We start from the raw sequence: 15,359 nt of genomic DNA, 5'->3' as shown, positions 1-15,359 counted from the left end.
AGGGAATTTAACAGTGACAGAAAGCCACTTGCGGTGGATGGGAAACAATTTCGAATTTCTTTGACTTCACGTGTGAAGCTGAGTATTGAACACTTAAGATTAAGAATGAAAAAAGCTGAGAGTTGTGAAAAGTTATAACCCCGTGAGTCACCCCAGCCGCCACTTGCGGTGGTTGGGGAACAATTTCGAATTTCTTTGACTTCACGTGTGAAGAAGATTATTGAGTATGAAAACAGCTGAGAGTTTTGAAAAGTTAGATCCCCGTGAGTCTGATGTGAACCACATCCCGGAGACGCAATTCCTACTTTACCCTGGTGCCTTAAAGGTTTGATCGCATTCAGATGATGCTAGGTCCATTTCGTACTCTCTGATCTCCGCCCAAGAAACCCACAAACAAGGTTCTGTCTTATTTGCATTTTGATCCTCTTCTTCTCAGCAGTTCTTTATTTTAATCAGACAAATGTTCCAAGCAAAGCCGAATATAACATTCACACGGTTACAATGAGATAAACCTAATTCCTTTTTGATTACTACATCGACCTGTGTGAGTTTGTAGCCAGTTAAATAAAGAAAAACCATGGCTTGCCGGCAATTTAAATCAAGCAGACCGCTGATTCGAAGCACTTCTGAGCTGAACAAGATTACCGACCGACGATCCTAAGATATCTCTTGACGTTTTAAATATTTCCAGGATACGTTGGTTGATTGCCGAGACCTTTCTCAGGAAATGACATTTGCCAAACCAGAGAAACTGGATGAGTAGATAAAGCTGCTCCAGGTGAGGCTCGAACTCACAACCTCGGCATATCGCACGCAGAAACACTGACATATAAGTACCGCGCGCTGACCGATTGCGCCACCGGAGCCGCCCCGTCGTCGTCGCGCTCCCAATATCACGAGTTATACCTCAGCGATTGACAAATTGGCTGTGATGTCAGCCGGTTGTATTCACATGTCGTTCCTCACTTATTTGGGGAATTTGCTTCATGACACACTGCGAAACTGGATTGATCATTTTCAACGTTTTCCTCGATTGTTCTCTGAGCCATTGAGGTCTTTAGTCAGGAGAAACCTTATCATCTCATTCTGGGTTAGCCTCAATTACTGATCTTATCTTCGGCACCAAGTTCCAGAAGTTGTTCTTGCTCTGAGTTTTGGGATGACAGACAAATAGAAACATACCCTTCGGTCCAATCCGTCCATGCCGAGCAGATATCCTAATCTAACCTAGTCTGTATGCCAGCATTTGTCCTAAATCCCTCTCAAGCCTTCCGATGTGAATGTGTTCAGAAAAGAATTACATGAATGTTGCCAGGTTTAAAGGACTTGAGCTAAAGGCCGAGGGTGAACAGTCTTGGGTTGTTTTCCCTGGATCATCGGAGGCTGAGTGGTGACCTTCAAACAACGTGTCTAGGTGTACCTCAAACTTCAAAGAATTATGTGCCTGCAACCCTCGGTTCCTCAGGAGGGAATTTAACAGTGACAGAAAGCCACTTGCGGTGGATGGGAAACAATTTCGAATTTCTTTGACTTCACGTGTGAAGCTGAGTATTGAACACTTAAGATTAAGAATGAAAAAAGCTGAGAGTTGTGAAAAGTTATAACCCCGTGAGTCACCCCAGCCGCCACTTGCGGTGGTTGGGGAACAATTTCGAATTTCTTTGACTTCACGTGTGAAGAAGATTATTGAGTATGAAAACAGCTGAGAGTTTTGAAAAGTTAGATCCCCGTGAGTCTGATGTGAACCACATCCCGGAGACGCAATTCCTACTTTACCCTGGTGCCTTAAAGGTTTGATCGCATTCAGATGATGCTAGGTCCATTTCGTACTCTCTGATCTCCGCCCAAGAAACCCACAAACAAGGTTCTGTCTTATTTGCATTTTGATCCTCTTCTTCTCAGCAGTTCTTTATTTTAATCAGACAAATGTTCCAAGCAAAGCCGAATATAACATTCACACGGTTACAATGAGATAAACCTAATTCCTTTTTGATTACTACATCGACCTGTGTGAGTTTGTAGCCAGTTAAATAAAGAAAAACCATGGCTTGCCGGCAATTTAAATCAAGCAGACCGCTGATTCGAAGCACTTCTGAGCTGAACAAGATTACCGACCGACGATCCTAAGATATCTCTTGACGTTTTAAATATTTCCAGGATACGTTGGTTGATTGCCGAGACCTTTCTCAGGAAATGACATTTGCCAAACCAGAGAAACTGGATGAGTAGATAAAGCTGCTCCAGGTGAGGCTCGAACTCACAACCTCGGCATATCGCACGCAGAAACACTGACATATAAGTACCGCGCGCTGACCGATTGCGCCACCGGAGCCGCCCCGTCGTCGTCGCGCTCCCAATATCACGAGTTATACCTCAGCGATTGACAAATTGGCTGTGATGTCAGCCGGTTGTATTCACATGTCGTTCCTCACTTATTTGGGGAATTTGCTTCATGACACACTGCGAAACTGGATTGATCATTTTCAACGTTTTCCTCGATTGTTCTCTGAGCCATTGAGGTCTTTAGTCAGGAGAAACCTTATCATCTCATTCTGGGTTAGCCTCAATTACTGATCTTATCTTCGGCACCAAGTTCCAGAAGTTGTTCTTGCTCTGAGTTTTGGGATGACAGACAAATAGAAACATACCCTTCGGTCCAATCCGTCCATGCCGAGCAGATATCCTAATCTAACCTAGTCTGTATGCCAGCATTTGTCCTAAATCCCTCTCAAGCCTTCCGATGTGAATGTGTTCAGAAAAGAATTACATGAATGTTGCCAGGTTTAAAGGACTTGAGCTAAAGGCCGAGGGTGAACAGTCTTGGGTTGTTTTCCCTGGATCATCGGAGGCTGAGTGGTGACCTTCAAACAACGTGTCTAGGTGTACCTCAAACTTCAAAGAATTATGTGCCTGCAACCCTCGGTTCCTCAGGAGGGAATTTAACAGTGAGAGAAAGCCACTTGCGGTGGTTGGGAAACAATTTCGAAATTCTTTGACTTCACGTGTGAAGCTGAGTATTGAACACTTAAGATTAAGAATGAAAAAAGCTGAGAGTTTTGAAAAGTTATAACCCCGTGAGTCACCCCAGCCGCCACTTGCGGTGGTTGGGGAACAATTTCGAATTTCTTTGACTTCACGTGTGAAGAAGATTATTGAGTATGAAAACAGCTGAGAGTTTTGAAAAGTTAGATCCCCGTGAGTCTGATGTGAACCACATCCCGGAGACGCAATTCCTACTTTACCCTGGTGCCTTAAAGGTTTGATCACATTCAGATGATGCTAGGTCCATTTCGTACTCTCTGATCTCCGCCCAAGAAACCCACAAACAAGGTTCTGTCTTATTTGCATTTTGATCCTCTTCTTCTCAGCAGTTCTTTATTTTAATCAGACAAATGTTCCAAGCAAAGCCGAATATAACATTCACACGGGGGTTACAATGAGATAAACCTAATTCCTTTTTGATTACTACATCGACCTGTGTGAGTTTGTAGCCAGTTAAATAAAGAAAAACCATGGCTTGCCGGCAATTTAAATCAAGCAGACCGCTGATTCGTAGCACTTCTGAGCTGAACAAGATTACCGACCGACGATCCTAAGATATCTCTTGACGTTTTAAATATTTCCAGGATACATTGGTTGATTGCCGAGACTTTTCTCAAGAAATGACATTTGCCAAACCAGAGAAACTGGATGAGTAGATAGAGCTGCTCCAGGTGAGGCCCGAACTCACAACCTCGGCATTACGCACGCAGAATCACTGACATATAAGTACCGCGCGCTGACCGATTGCGCCACCGGAGCCGCCCCGTCGTCGCGTTCCCAATATCACGAGTTATACCTCAGCGATTGACAAATTGGCTGTGATGTCAGCCGGTTGTATTCACATGTCGTTCCTCACTTATTTGGGGAATTTGCTTCATGACACAGTGCGAAACTGGATTGGTCATGAAAAATGCATTTTCAACGTTTTCCTCGATTGTTCTCTGAGCCATTGAGGTCTTTAGTCAGGAGAAACCTTATCATCTCATTCTGGGTTAGCTTCAATTACTGATCTTATCTTCGGCACCAAGTTCCAGAAGTTGTTCTTGCTCTGAGTTTTGGGATGACAGACAAATAGAAACATACCCTTCGGTCCAATCCGTCCATGCCGAGCAGATATCCTAATCTAACCTAGTCTGTATGCCAGCATTTGTCCTAAATCCCTCTCAAGCCTTCCGATGTGAATGTGTTCAGAAAAGAATTACATGGATGTTGCCAGGTTTAAAGGACTTGAGCTAAAGGCCGAGGGTGAACAGTCTTGGGTTGTTTTCCCTGGATCATCGGAGGCTGAGTGGTGACCTTCAAACAACGTGTCTAGGTGTACCTCAAACTTCAAAGAATTATGTGCCTGCAACCCTCGGTTCCTCAGGAGGGAATTTAACAGTGAGAGAAAGCCACTTGCGGTGGTTGGGAAACAATTTCGAAATTCTTTGACTTCACGTGTGAAGCTGAGTATTGAACACTTAAGATTAAGAATGAAAAAAGCTGAGAGTTTTGAAAAGTTATAACCCCGTGAGTCACCCCAGCCGCCACTTGCGGTGGTTGGGGAACAATTTCGAATTTCTTTGACTTCACGTGTGAAGAAGATTATTGAGTATGAAAACAGCTGAGAGTTTTGAAAAGTTAGATCCCCGTGAGTCTGATGTGAACCACATCCCGGAGACGCAATTCCTACTTTACCCTGGTGCCTTAAAGGTTTGATCACATTCAGATGATGCTAGGTCCATTTCGTACTCTCTGATCTCCGCCCAAGAAACCCACAAACAAGGTTCTGTCTTATTTGCATTTTGATCCTCTTCTTCTCAGCAGTTCTTTATTTTAATCAGACAAATGTTCCAAGCAAAGCCGAATATAACATTCACACGGTTACAATGAGATAAACCTAATTCCTTTTTGATTACTACATCGACCTGTGTGAGTTTGTAGCCAGTTAAATAAAGAAAAACCATTGCTTGCCGGCAATTTAAATCAAGCAGACCGCTGATTCGAAGCACTTCTGAGCTGAACAAGATTACCGACCGACGATCCTAAGATATCTCTTGACGTTTTAAAGATTTCCAGGATACGTTGGTTGATTGCCGAGACCTTTCTCAGGAAATGACATTTGCCAAACCAGAGAAACTGGATGAGTAGATAAAGCTGCTCCAGGTGAGGCTCGAACTCACAACCTCGGCATTACGCACGCAGAAACACTGACATATAAGTACCGCGCGCTGACCGATTGCGCCACCGGAGCCGCCCCGCCGTCGCGTTCCCAATATCACGAGTTATACCTCAGCGATTGACAAATTGGCTGTGATGTCAGCCGGTTGTATTCACATGTCGTTCCTCACTTATTTGGGGAATTTGCTTCATGACACAGTGCGAAACTGGATTGATCATGAAAAATGCATTTTCAACGTTTTCCTCGATTGTTCTCTGAGCCATTGAGGTCTTTAGTCAGGAGAAACCTTATCATCTCATTCTGGGTTAGCCTCAATTACTGATCTTATCTTCGGCACCAAGTTCCAGAAGTTGTTGTTGCTCTGGGTTTTGGGATGACAGACAAATAGAAACATACCCTTCGGTCCAATCCGTCCATGCCGAGCAGATATCCTAATCTAACCTAGTCTGTATGCCAGCATTTGTCCTAAATCCCTCTCAAGCCTTCCGATGTGAATGTGTTCAGAAAAGAATTACATGGATGTTGCCAGGTTTAAAGGACTTGAGCTAAAGGCCGAGGGTGAACAGTCTTGGGTTGTTTTCCCTGGATCATCGGAGGCTGAGTGGTGACCTTCAAACAACGTGTCTAGGTGTACCTCAAACTTCAAAGAATTATGTGCCTGCAACCCTCGGTTCCTCAGGAGGGAATTTAACAGTGAGAGAAAGCCACTGCGGTGGTTGGGAAACAATTTCGAATTTCTTTGACTTCACGTGTGAAGCTGAGTATTGAACACTTAAGATTAAGAATGAAAAAAGCTGAGAGTTTTGAAAAGTTATAACCCCGTGAGTCACCCCAGCCGCCACTTGCGGTGGTTGGGGAACAATTTCGAATTTCTTTGACTTCACGTGTGAAGAAGATTATTGAGTATGAAAACAGCTGAGAGTTTTGAAAAGTTAGATCCCCGTGAGTCTGATGTGAACCACATCCCGGAGACGCAATTCCTACTTTACCCTGGTGCCTTAAAGGTTTGATCGCATTCAGATGATGCTAGGTCCATTTCGTACTCTCTGATCTCCGCCCAAGAAACCCACAAACAAGGTTCTGTCTTATTTGCATTTTGATCCTCTTCTTCTCAGCAGTTCTTTATTTTAATCAGACAAATGTTCCAAGCAAAGCCGAATATAACATTCACACGGTTACAATGAGATAAACCTAATTCCTTTTTGATTACTACATCGACCTGTGTGAGTTTGTAGCCAGTTAAATAAAGAAAAACCATTGCTTGCCGGCAATTTAAATCAAGCAGACCGCTGCTTCGAAGCACTTCTGAGCTGAACAAGATTACCGACCGACGATCCTAAGATATCTCTTGACGTTTTAAATATTCCCAGGATACGTTGGTTGATTGTCGAGACCTTTCTCAGGAAATGACATTTGCCAAACCAGAGAAACTGGATGAGTAGATAAAGCTGCTCCAGGTGAGGCTCGAACTCACAACCTCGGCATTACGCACGCAGAAACACTGACATATAAGTACCGCGCGCTGACCGATTGCGCCACCGGAGCCGCGCCACCGGAGCCGCCCCGCCGTCGCGCTCCCAATATCACGAGTTATACCTCAGCGATTGACAAATTGGCTGTGATGTCAGCCGGTTGTATTCACATGTCGTTCCTCACTTATTTGGGGAATTTGCTTCATGACACACTGCGAAACTGGATTGATCATGAAAAATGCATTTTCAACGTTTTCCTCGATTGTTCTCTGAGCCATTGAGGTCTTTAGTCAGGAGAAACCTTATCATCTCATTCTGGGTTAGCCTCAATTACTGATCTTATCTTCGGCACCAAGTTCCAGAAGTTGTTGTTGCTCTGAGTTTTGGGATGACAGACAAATAGAAACATACCCTTCGGTCCAATCCGTCCATGCCGAGCAGATATCCTAATCTAACCTAGTCTGTATGCCAGCATTTGTCCTAAATCCCTCTCAAGCCTTCCGATGTGAATGTGTTCAGAAAAGAATTACATGGATGTTGCCAGGTTTAAAGGACTTGAGCTACAGGCCGAGGGTGAACAGTCTTGGGTTGTTTTCCCTGGATCATCGGAGGCTGAGTGGTGACCTTCAAACAACGTGTCTAGGTGTACCTCAAACTTCAAAGAATTATGTGCTGCAACTCTCGGTGAATCGTCTGACATTTTTCACATAGACTGCATATGCCATGTCTTTGCCCACTCACTGCGCCAATCCAAAAAACATTGCATCCTCCTCACCGTGCAGCCGTCTACCCAGCTTTGTGTCATCTGCAATCTTTGAAATATTCCAGTCCATTCTACCATCTTTTGTGAACATATCTTGTGAACAGCTGAGGTCCGAGTAATAATCAATACAGTACCCCAGTCATTAATTGTCACAGATCATTGATCTGATTGATCCTCCCTGACTGACCATACAGATTAGCACATCAGCCTGATGTTCATAACTGACTGGCTGTAGACTCAATGAGCGATTGTGAACCACTCTACTCCTAAAGCTTGGAAGCAGGCCATTCAGCCCATTGTGTCCATGTGGTGCTCTAAATAAGCTTTCTGACCTTGTACCATTCTCCTGAGTTTTCTACGTAATCTTGCACATTAATTGATGATAAATAATTATCTCAGGCCCTTGACTGAACCTTTCCAAACCACTGTTCCATGCAATTTATTCCAGATCTAATTATTCATGGTGTGATGTTTCTTTCTCACCTCACATTTCCTTCTCTTGTAACGTATTTGAAATCTGCACTCTTATTCTCAATGCTGGGTACGATCGGGAATGCACTGCTAAGTGTATGGTGGAGGCAGATTTATTCAAAGCTTTCAAAAGAGAACTGGACAGTTAGTTGAAGAGGAAACATTTGGAGGTGATGGAAATAAGGAGAAGTGGAACATATAGAGTCAGAGAGATGTACAGCATGGAAACAGACCCTTTGATCCAACTCGTCTATGCCAACCAGATATCCCAACCCAATCTAGTCCCACCCAGATCATATCCCTCCAAATCCTTCCTATTCATATACCCATCCAAATGTCTCTTAAATGTTGCAATTGTACCAGCCTCCACCACTTCTTCTGGCAGCTCATTCCATACTCATACCACCCTCTGTGTGAAAACGTTGCCCCTTAGGTCTCTTTTATATCTTTCCCCTCTCACTCTAAACCTATGCCCACTAGTTCTGGACTCCCCAACCCCAGGGAAAAAACTTTGCCGATTTACCCCATCCATGTCCCTCATAATTTTGTAAACCTCTATAAGATCACCCCTCAGTCTTCAACGCTGTCGGGAAAACAGCCCCAGTCTGTTCAGCCTCTCCCTACAGCTTAAATACGCCAACCCTGGGCACCACCTTTGTAAATCTTTTCTGAACCCTTTCAAGTTTCACAACATCTTTCCAATAGTAAGGAGACCAGAACTGCACACAATATTCCAACAGTGGCCTAAATAATGTCCTGTACATCCGCAACATGACCTCCCAACTCCTGTACTCAATACCTTGACCAATAAATGAAAACATACCAAAACCCTTCTTCACTATCCTATCTACCTGTGACTCCACTTTCAAGGAGCTATGAACCTGCACTCCAAGGTCTCTTTGTTCAGCAACACACTCTAAGTCCTTACCATTAAGTGTATAAATCCTGCTCTGATTTGCTTTCCCAAAATGCAGCACCTCGCATTTATCTGAATTAAACCCCATCTGCCACTTCTCGGCCCATTGGCCCATCTGATCAAGATCCTGCTGTAATCTGAGGTAACCTTCTTCACTGTCCACTACACCTCTAATTTTGGTGTCATCTGCATACTTACTACCAAACCTCTTTTGCTCACATCCAAATCATGTATATAAATGACAAAAAGTAAAGGACCCAGCACCGATCCTTGCAGCACTTCACTGGTCACAGGCGTCCAGTCTGAAAAACAACTCTCCACCACCACCCTCTGTCTTCTACCTTTGAGCCAGTTCTGTCTCCAAATGGCAAGTTCTCCCTGTATTCTGTGAGATCTAACCTTGCTAATCAGTCTCCCATGGAGAACCTAGTCGAACGCCTTACTGAAGTCCATATAGATCACATCTGCCCTCTTTGTTACATCTTCAAAAAACTCAATCAAGTTTGTGAGACATGATTTCCCATGCACAAAGCCATGTTGACGACCCCAATTAGTCCTTGCCTTTCCAAATACATGTACATCTTGATCCTCAGGATTCTCTCCAGCAACTTGCCCACCACTGACACAGGTTCACTGGTCTGTAGATCCCTGGGTTTGTCCTTATGACCCTTCTTAAACAGTGGCACCATGTTAGCCAACTTCCAGTCTTCCGGCACCTCACCTGTGACTATCGATGATACAAATATCTCAGCAAGAGGCCCAGCAATCACTTCTCTAGCTTCCCACAAAGTTCTAGGGTACACCTGATCAGGTCCTGGGGACTTAAACACCTTTATCCATTTTCAGACATCCAGCACTTCCTCCTCTTGTCGAAGAGCCTGTTTCCACACTGTAGGAATTCTATGATTTTTACGAGACTGAAGAGTTTCTCATCAGCTACTCCGTAGAGACCATGCATTATTTTGAAGCCTTCTTTCCAATCTCCTCTCAGCCTTCTCCAATCTAACTTTATGGCTCCAATTTCTCACTGCCAGAGCCATTCATGGTGAAGGCAGTTTCTTCACCTTCCCAGTCTCATGGTCCATTCAGATTCCTGAGACTCCTCATGCTGATGAATTAACTCCAATTGAATGTTGGGAAGAATTAAGCCAGTGTTTCCAATCCCTACACCAAGCTTAATTCCTAAGCTATTGCTTTTGCTCCTCTCCACTGTAACCCATTGAGATTTAGTGTGGTACTAGGAACGCACAGCAGATTAGGCAGCATCCAAGGACAGGAGAATCAATATTTCAGGCATAAGCCCTTCATCAGGAATGAGGAGCTTCTGATCTCATATTTGTGTCAGCACTAAGACCGTCTGTATACACCTCAGTCACCTCATTTGAGCCTGTCTCCATCTCAGTGTCGTTGCTGCTGAAATCCATCTGAAACCCTTCCTTACCTTCAGGCTCGACTGCAGATAGTTCTTCCATAATGCGATAGTTGCATTCTTGTGCAAGCCTGCATTATATAAAAATCGCGCTTAAAGTGTTGGCAATGTAATCGTGTTAGACATAACACAGTTTTAAAAATTTGTGCTTTAGAAATGATGTCCCCAAATCGTCAACCACGTTACAGTGATTTCTCCTGGATGAAACTTTGTACATTCTGCTACAATGCATGTTTATGAACGCGAATTTGCTATAACATGATTGACGAATTGGGGACACTGTTTCTGAAGTGCAAAGTTTAAAGTGTGCTGTGGTTCTATTCACCGAGCTGGGAATTTGTGTTGCAGACGTTTCGTCTCCTGTCTAGGTGACATCCTCAGTGCTTGGGAGCCTCCTGTGAAGCGCTTCTGTGATCTTTTCTCCAGCATTTATAGTGGTTTGAATCTGCCGCTTCCGGTTGTCAGTTCCAGCTGTCCACTGCAGTGACCAGTATGTTGAGTCCAGGTCGATGTGCTTGTTGATTGAATCAGTGGATGAGTGCCATGCCTCTAGGAATTCCCTGGCTGTTCTCTGTTTGGCTTGTCCTATAATAGTAGTGTTGTCCCAGTCAAACTCATGTTGCTTGTCATCTGCGTGCGTGGCTACTAAGGATAGCTAGTCGTGTCGTTTCGTGGCTAGTTGGCGTTCATGGATGTGGATCATTAGCTGTCTTCCTGTTTGTCCTATGTAGTGTTTTGTGCAGTCCTTGCATGGGATTTTGTATACGATGTTGGTTTTGCTCATGCTGGGTATCGGGTCCTTTGTCCTGGTGAGTTGTTGTCTGAGAGTGGCTGTTGGTTTGTGTGCTGTTATGAGTCCTAGTAGTCGTAGTGGCTGTCAGTTCAGAAATGTTCTTGATGTATGGTAAAGTGGCTAGTCCTTTTGGGTTGTGGCATGTCCTCATTCCATTGTCTTTCCCTTAGGCATCTGTTGATGAAATTGCAGGGTATCCATTTTTGGCGAATACATTGTAGAGGTGTTCTTCTTCCTCTTTTTGCAGTTCTGGTGTACTGCAGTGTGTTGTGGCCCTTTTGAACAGTGTCTTGATGCGACTTCTTTTGTGTGTGTTGGGGTGGTTGCTTTTGTAGTTCAGGACTTGGTCTATGTGTGTGGCTTTCCTATATTTCCTAATGCTGAATGGCCTAATTTCTGTTCCTATGTCTTATGATCAAACACTTTGGCAAAGTAGTGGATTTCAAGGAGGAAAGTGAGATAGAGGGAGGGAATTCCAGATCTTGGGGCTGAGGCAATTTGAGGTACAGCCACCAAAGACCGAGGAATAAAAGCTGGGAGTGTGTAACTGGCTGGAATTGGAGCATTTAGCATATCTCGGAAAAGGACAGTACAGAGATAAAGATACGAGAAACCATGGGAGGAATTTGATGACAAGGGTGAGAATTTTAAAGTTCAGACGCTGCCTGAGTAGGTGCCCGTATACGTCAGTGAGGACGGGAGTGACAGAGGAATGGGAATTGTTGAAAAGTGTGGCGCTGGAAAGGTGCAGCATGCCAGGCAGTAGCTGAGGAGCAGGAGAATCGACATTTTGGGCATAAGCCCTTCTTCAGGAATGAGGCTGGAGTGCCAAGCGGGCTGAGATAAAAGGTGGTGGGGAAGGGGGAATTTGGGGGGGGGCACTGGGAATACGGAAGTTGGGAGGAGGTGAGGGTGAGGGTGATAGGCCGGAGAGGGGGTGGGGGGCGGAGAGGTCGGGAAGAAGATTGCAGGTCAAGAGGGCGGTGCTGAATCCAGGGGTTGGGACTGAGATAAGGTGGGGGGAGGGGAAATGAGGAAGCTGGAGAAATCTACATTCATCCTGTGTGGTTGGAGGGTTCCTAGGCGGAAGATGAGGCGCTCTTCCTCCAGGCGTCGTGTGACCAGGGTCTGGCAATGGAGGAGGCCTTGGCAGAGTGGGAGGGGGAATTAAAGTGTTCAGCCACGGGGCAGTTGGGTTGGTTGGTGCGGTTGTCCCAGTGGTGTTCCCTGAAATGTTCCACAAGTAAGTGGCCTGTCTCCCCAATGGAGAGGAGACCACATCGGGTGCAGTGGATACAGTAAATGATGTGTACAGAGGTGCTGGTGAATTTGCCAAGGATATGGAAGGATCCACTGGGGCCTTGGAGGGAGGTGAGGGGGCAGGTGTGGGCACAAGTTTTGCAATTTTTGCGGTTGCAGGGGAAGGTGGCGGGAGTGGAGGTCGGGTTGGTGGGGGGTGTGGATCTGACGAGGGAGTTGCGGAGGGAGTGGTCTCTCCGGAACACTGATAAGGGTGGGGAGGGAAATATATCCCTGGTGGTAGGGTCTATTTGGAGATGGCGGAAATGACAGAGGATGATACGATGTTTCATCACCACCATGTAGGTTGGTGGGGTGGAAGGTGAGGACCAGTGGGGTTCTGTCTTGGTGGCGATTGGAGGGGCGGGGTTCAAAGACGGAAATGCGGGAAGTGGAGGAGGTGCGGTGGAGAGCATCATTGACCACGTGGGAAGGGAAATTGCAGTCTTTGAAGAAGGAGGCCATTTGGGCTGTTCGTTAGTGGAATTGGTCCTCCTGGGAGCAGATGTGGCTGAGGCTGATTATAGCTCCAATATCCCACAGCCATGGTCAACTCAGACCAAGACACACTTTGATAACAGCTCTGATATCCCACTCAGGCTCAGCGCAGACCAAGACTCACTGTGATAACAGCTCCGATATCGCAACCAACGTCAGCCCAGACCAAGACACACTGTGATTACAGCTCCGATATCCCACCCAGGGACAGCTCAGACCAAGACACACTGTGATTGCAGTTCCGATATCCCACTCAGGTTCAGCTGAGACAAAGCCTTATTGTGGTTACAGCTCCGATATCCTTCCCAGAGTCAGCCTAGAGCATGGCTCTCTGTGATTTCAGCTCCGATACCCCAACAGCCACGGTTAGCTCAGACCAAGTCTCACTGTGATTACAGTTCCGATGTCCCTCTCAGGTATCAGCTCAGACCAAGACCCACTGTGATTACAGCTCCAATATCCCACCCAGGGTCAGCTCAGACCAAGACTAACTGTGATTATCGTTCCGATATCCCACCCAGGGTCAGCTCAGACCAAGGCTCACTTGGAACACAGTCCGATATCCCACCCAAGGGTCAGCTCGGACCAAGTCTCACTGTGATTTCAGCTCCAATGTCCCACAGCCAGTGTCAGCTCTGACCAAGTCTCACTGTGATTAAAGTCCGATATCACACAGCCAGTGTCAGCTCAGACCAAGACTCACTGTGATTACAGTTCCGATATCCCTCTCAGGTATCATCTCAGACCAAGACACACTGTGATTACAGCTCCGATATCCCACCGAGGGTCTGCTCAGGTCAAGATTCACTGTGATTACAGCTCCAATATCCCACAGCCAGGTTCAGCTCAGACCAAGACTCACTGTGATTACAGTTCTGATATCCCTCCCAGGGTCTGCTCAGACCAAGCCTCACTGTGATTACAGCTGCGATATCCCACTGAGTGTCAGCGCCGACCAAGTCTCACTGTGATTACAGCTCCGATATCCCACTCAGGGTCTGCTTGGACCAAGCCCCACTGTGAATATAGCTCCGATATTCCACCGAGTGTCAGCGCAGACCAAGACCCACTGTGATTACAGCTCCGATAGCCCACCCAGAGGCAGCTTAGTCCAAGACCCACTGTGTTTGCAGAACCCAGGGTCAGCTCAAACCAAGACTCACTTTTAGCCCTGATATCCCACAGCCAGAGTCAGCACAGTCCAAGACTCACTGTGATTACAGCTCCGATATCCCACCCAGGGTCAGCTCAGACCAAGACTCACTGTCATTGCTGTTCCAATATCCCTCTCGGGTATCATCTCAGATCAAGACACACTTTGATTACAGCTCAGACCAAGACTCACTGTCATTGCTGTTCCAATATCCCTCTCGGGTATCATCTCAGATCAAGACACACTTTGATTACAGCTCCAATATTCCAACCAATCATCTCAGACCAAGACTCTCTGTGATTACAGCTCCGACATCCCACCCAGGGTGAGCACAGACCAAGACTCACGGTGATTACAGCTCCGCCATCCCACCCAGGGTCAGCTCAGACCAAGACTTACTGTGATAATAGCTCCGATATCCTACTCAGCGTCAGCACAGACCAAGATTCACACTGATTACAGTCCGATATCACACCAAAGGGTCAGCTCAGACCAAGACTCTCTGTGATTTCAGCTCTGAATCCTTCCCAGGCTCAGCCTAGACCAAGTCTTCTGTAATTACAGCTCCAACATCCCACCCAGGGTCAGCTCACACCAAGACTCACTGTCATTGCAGTTACAATATCCCTCTCAGGTATCATCTCAGATCAAGACACACTGTGATTACAGCTCCAATATTCCAAACAGGGTTATCTCAGACCAAGACTCGCTGTGATTACAGCTCCGACATCCCACCCAGGGTGAGCTCAGACCAAGACTCACTGTCATTACGGCTCCACTATCCCACCCAGGGTGAGCACAGACCAAGACTCATGGTGATTACAGCTCCGCTATCCCACCCAGTGTCAGCTCAGACCAAGATTCACTGTGATTACAGCTCCGATATCCCAACCAAGGTCAGCTCAGACCAAGACACACTGTGATTGCAGCTCCGATATCCCACCGAGTGTCAGCACCGACCAAGTCTCACTGTAATTACAACTCCGATATCCCACCCAGGGTCTGCTCAGACCAAGACCCACTGTGAATACAGCTCTGATATCCGACCAGGGTCTGCGCAGACCAAGACTCACTGTGATTGCAGCTCCGATAGCCCACCCAGAGGCAGCTTAGTCCAAGACCCACTGTGTTTGCGGCACCAATATCCCACCCAGGGTCAGCTCAGACTAAGACTCACTGTGATTACAGCTCCAATATCCCACCGAGTGTCAGCGCCGACCAAGTGTCACTGTAATTACAGCTCCGATATCCCATAGCCAGGGTTAGCTCAGACCTAGACTCACTGCGATTACAGACCCCATATCCCACCCAGGGTCAGCTCAGGCCAATATTGTGATTACACGTTCGATATACCACACAGGT

The 15,359-nt window shown here is 46.1% G+C and overlaps 5 non-coding genes across 5 annotated transcripts; all 5 read right to left on the bottom strand.

Moving 5' to 3' along the window:
* Positions 1-770: 770 nt before the first annotated feature.
* Positions 771-866, bottom strand: trnai-uau (transfer RNA isoleucine (anticodon UAU)). Its single transcript has 2 exons — positions 829-866; positions 771-806 (listed from the first exon to the last, which is right to left on the bottom strand). It is a non-coding gene; the product is annotated as a tRNA-Ile (tRNA).
* A 1,370-nt stretch (positions 867-2,236) lies between these two features.
* trnai-uau (transfer RNA isoleucine (anticodon UAU)) lies at positions 2,237-2,332 on the bottom strand. The gene is made up of 2 exons: positions 2,295-2,332; positions 2,237-2,272 (listed from the first exon to the last, which is right to left on the bottom strand). It is a non-coding gene; the product is annotated as a tRNA-Ile (tRNA).
* Positions 2,333-3,705: 1,373 nt separating this feature from the next.
* trnai-uau (transfer RNA isoleucine (anticodon UAU)) lies at positions 3,706-3,801 on the bottom strand. The gene is made up of 2 exons: positions 3,764-3,801; positions 3,706-3,741 (listed from the first exon to the last, which is right to left on the bottom strand). It is a non-coding gene; the product is annotated as a tRNA-Ile (tRNA).
* A 1,378-nt stretch (positions 3,802-5,179) lies between these two features.
* Positions 5,180-5,275, bottom strand: trnai-uau (transfer RNA isoleucine (anticodon UAU)). The gene is made up of 2 exons: positions 5,238-5,275; positions 5,180-5,215 (listed from the first exon to the last, which is right to left on the bottom strand). It is a non-coding gene; the product is annotated as a tRNA-Ile (tRNA).
* A 1,377-nt stretch (positions 5,276-6,652) lies between these two features.
* Positions 6,653-6,748, bottom strand: trnai-uau (transfer RNA isoleucine (anticodon UAU)). Its single transcript has 2 exons — positions 6,711-6,748; positions 6,653-6,688 (listed from the first exon to the last, which is right to left on the bottom strand). It is a non-coding gene; the product is annotated as a tRNA-Ile (tRNA).
* Between the last annotated feature and the right edge of the window lie 8,611 nt (positions 6,749-15,359).

Source organism: Chiloscyllium punctatum, chromosome 49 (assembly GCF_047496795.1).
Source record: "Chiloscyllium punctatum isolate Juve2018m chromosome 49, sChiPun1.3, whole genome shotgun sequence".
In the NCBI taxonomy this organism is placed as follows: domain Eukaryota; kingdom Metazoa; phylum Chordata; class Chondrichthyes; order Orectolobiformes; family Hemiscylliidae; genus Chiloscyllium; species Chiloscyllium punctatum.
The sequence above is the reverse complement of the archived record's forward strand: the minus strand, read 5'-3'. Positions and strand labels throughout refer to the sequence as shown.